Genomic DNA, 3687 nt, shown 5'->3' on the forward strand with positions numbered 1-3687 from the left:
TGTGTTTACATGCAACTATTACGCAAAATCGAAAAGACATTAGTTTTGTGTTTTAAAAATTATTAGATCCTTGTCTCATCTTTCTTAACTCTAATTTGTTTTTTCTGCACAAATTATCTAATGTCTTCTTATTTAATTTCACATTTAGGAGATATAGGTAATTATTATTTACATACATGTAGATAATCTGTTATTCCTAGGAGGAATTCTTTTTTTTAGAAATTTTACTTTTAATATATAAACATTGAAAGTTGAAAATGCAAAGCCAAAAGCACAATACATAACAAAAAGCAGATCAATTGGACTTTCTAAAAGTTAAAACATTTTCTCTGCAAACAACTCAGTTATGAGAATTAAAAGACAAGCATAGACTGGGAGAAAATAGTTGCAAATCATACACCTGACAAAGGGCTTGTAGCTAATACATACAAAGAACTCTCAAAACTCAGCAATAAGAAACCAACCAAATTTTTTTAAATGGCCAAAAGATTTGAACAGACACTTTACCGAAGAAGATATATGGGTGACAAATAGCACATGAAATGAAGCTCAATATCATTAGTGTTTAGTGAAATGCTAATTAAAACTGCAATGATAACTTCTAGACACTTATTAGAATGTCAAAAAAGAAAAAACACCTGACAATACCAAGTGTTGATGAGGCTGCAGAACAACTGAAATTCTCATACAGCACTGGTGAGGGTGCAAAATGGTATGATTGCACTAAAAATAGTTTTGCCACTTTTATAAAATTCAATATACACCTAACCATATAACCCAATAATCCTACTCCTACATACAGACATACATTGTTTTATTTCACTTCACTTCATTGCATTTCAAAGATACTGCTTTTTTTTTTTTTTTTTATAAATTGAAGGTTTGAAGTACCTCTGCATTGAACAAGTCTATCAGTGCCATTTTCCCAACATGTGCTCACTTTGTGTCTCTGTGTCACATTTTAGTAATTCTCACAATATTTCAAACTTTTTCATTATTATTATATTCATTATGGTGACCTGTGATCAGTGATCTTTGTTGTTACTATTGTAGTTGTTTTGAGAGGCTATGGACCGTGCCCCTCTTGGGCTTCATGAAGGGGCTGCAGATCCTACCTTCCTCACTGGAGTGGCCCAGACTGATGCCTGCACATGAGGATCCCAGGGTCCCAGGCCCACGACTGGAGCAGGGGTGTTGATGCCAGCAGCTGCCTCGGGGTCAGGCCCCACAGCCCAGGGCTCAGGAAGTAGAAGGGGTTGCAATAGCCCAGCCAGGGGGATGGCGGCACCATGGCCGGGGGTCAGCAGCGCCACATGAAGGGAAGCTTGTGGGGACGGTTGGGGGCTGCAGCAGGTGGGGAAGGTGGCCGGGCCACTGCGCCAGGTGAGGTAGCCACAACAGGACTGCTGCAGCCACTCGTCCTCTTGCCGGGAGCACCCACAGGTGTTCAGCTGCTCTGGCTCTCCTGCGGCACCATGGCTTCAGACACTTCACAGCCCGCCTGCTCCTGCAGCCCTGCACGGGAGGCAGAGGTCGCCTCCTGGCTCCTCCTGAGCCTGCCAGGTGGCTCTGACCTGTTAGCAGTGGTGGCCCCAGGGGCCGCTGCAGGGGCATGGGATGGCGGCAGCAGGAGAACCGCTCAGGGAAGGGAAGAGCTCGTGGTCCCCTATGCCCTCGTCGTGCCCCAGAGGGCAGCCTCTGGCTTCCTTGGGTCCCTCTGCCATCATTGCCTCAGCAGCACCCTCCGTGGTACCTGTCATTGCTTGGTCTTTATACACCTTTTTAAAAAAGTCTCTTCCAATTCTCTTCCATTCATCCAACTCCATAGTCCTCTGTTCCAGGAATCATGGGCAAAACTGCTTTACTGTACTAAAAAGTGATAACAAACTCTGAGTACTAACTTTTACTCCCCAACTTCATAACAAACGCTTTATAAAAAACTTAAGTAAGCAGGCCGGGCGCGGTGGCTCAAGCCTGTAATCCCAGCACTTTGGGAGGCCGAGACGGGTGGATCACGAGGTCAGGAGATCGAGACCATCCTGGCCAACACGGTGAAACCCCATCTCTACTAAAAAATACAAAAAACTAGCCGGGCAAGATGGCGGGCGCCTGTAGTCCCAGCTACTGGGGAGGCTGAGGCAGGAGAATGGCGTAAACCTGGGAGGCGGAGCTTGCAGTGAGCCGAGATCGCGCCACTGCACTCCAGCCTGGGCGACAGAGCGAGACTCCGTCTCAAAAAAAAAAAACTTAAGTAAGCAGAATGTCTGCTTTCACTTTGTCCCATTGTTACCCTGGCTCTTCTGAGTGCTCAGCTTTCCCACCGAGCTTTTTTTAGACGTCCTCAGATATCCTTTGATGATGTATCCTTCACTTTCACACGCTCTGGCATTCTTTCACTGGGATCTTTGTCACCCCATGTTCGGCAGCCAGGAATGTTGGGGTGATCAGACCCAACACCAGGTCATGGGGGTAAGAAGTCCAGTGGAGTCAAAGGAATGAGAAAAAGTTTGGGAGAGAAAGTGGGACCAGCGAGCCATCGCGAGTGTGGAGGCTGCAAAGGCCCCGAGCTCTGGGAGCCCATGTTATTTATTGGTGCTCAAACAAACAAACAGGTGGTGAGGATGTGGGGGTTGAAAGGAAACAGTGTATCAAGTGAATGAAAAAACATATGGCTGCTTGAGATAATGGAGTGCTAGAAGCAAGGAGCCAGCAAGTCTAGCAGACATACAAGCCCTGCCTCAGCTTCTCTCCCAACACTCAGCTTTTCTCCCAACAAATCATTTTGACTTTCAAGTCTTATTATTCAAGTAATACATTTTGTAAGGCTATAGCTGCCTTTGATAGTGTTCCTCTGATGGATCTGGGCAAAGTCAATTGAAAGTCTTCTGAAAGGATTCACCATTCTAGATGCCATGAAGAATATTTGTGACTCATAGCAGGAGGTCAAAATAGCAGCATTAACAGCAGTTTGGAAGTTATTCCAACCCTCATGTATGACTTTGAGGGGTTCAGGACTTCAGTGGAGGAAGTAACTGCTGATGTGGTGAAAATAGCAAGAGAATTAGAAGTGCAGCCTGAAGATGTGACTGAATTGCTGCAATGTCATGATAAAACTTTTACATATAAGGAGCTACTTCTTATGCATGAGCAAAGAAAGTGGTTTTGTGAGATGGAATCTACTCCTGGTGAAGATTCTATGAACATTGTTGAACTGACAACAAAGAGTTAGAATAGTTCAGAAACGTAGTAGATAAAGCAGAAGTAGAGTTTTAGAGGACTGACTGAGTAAAATGCTATCAAATATCATCATGTGCTACCAAGAAATCTTTTGTGAAGGGACGACTCAATCCATATGACAAATTTTATTGTTGTCTTAAGAAATTGCCACAGCCACCCCAACCTTCAGCAACAACCACCCTGATCAGTCAGTAGCCATCAACATTGACACAAGACCCTCCACCAGCAAAAAGATTATGTCTTCCTGAAGGTTCAGATGATTGTTAGCAATTTTTAGCAATAAAGTATTTTTAAATTAAAGTATGTCCTTTTTTAGACATAATGCTATTGCACACTTAATAGACTACCATATAGTGTAAACATAACTTTTGTATGTACTGGGAAACCAAAAAATTTGTGTGACTTGCTTTGTTGTGATATTTGATTTATTGAGGTGGTCTAGAACCAAAC

The sequence above is a fragment of the Colobus angolensis genome, unplaced genomic scaffold, assembly GCF_000951035.1.
Source record: "Colobus angolensis palliatus isolate OR3802 unplaced genomic scaffold, Cang.pa_1.0 Scaffold215, whole genome shotgun sequence".
Lineage (NCBI taxonomy): Eukaryota > Metazoa > Chordata > Mammalia > Primates > Cercopithecidae > Colobus > Colobus angolensis.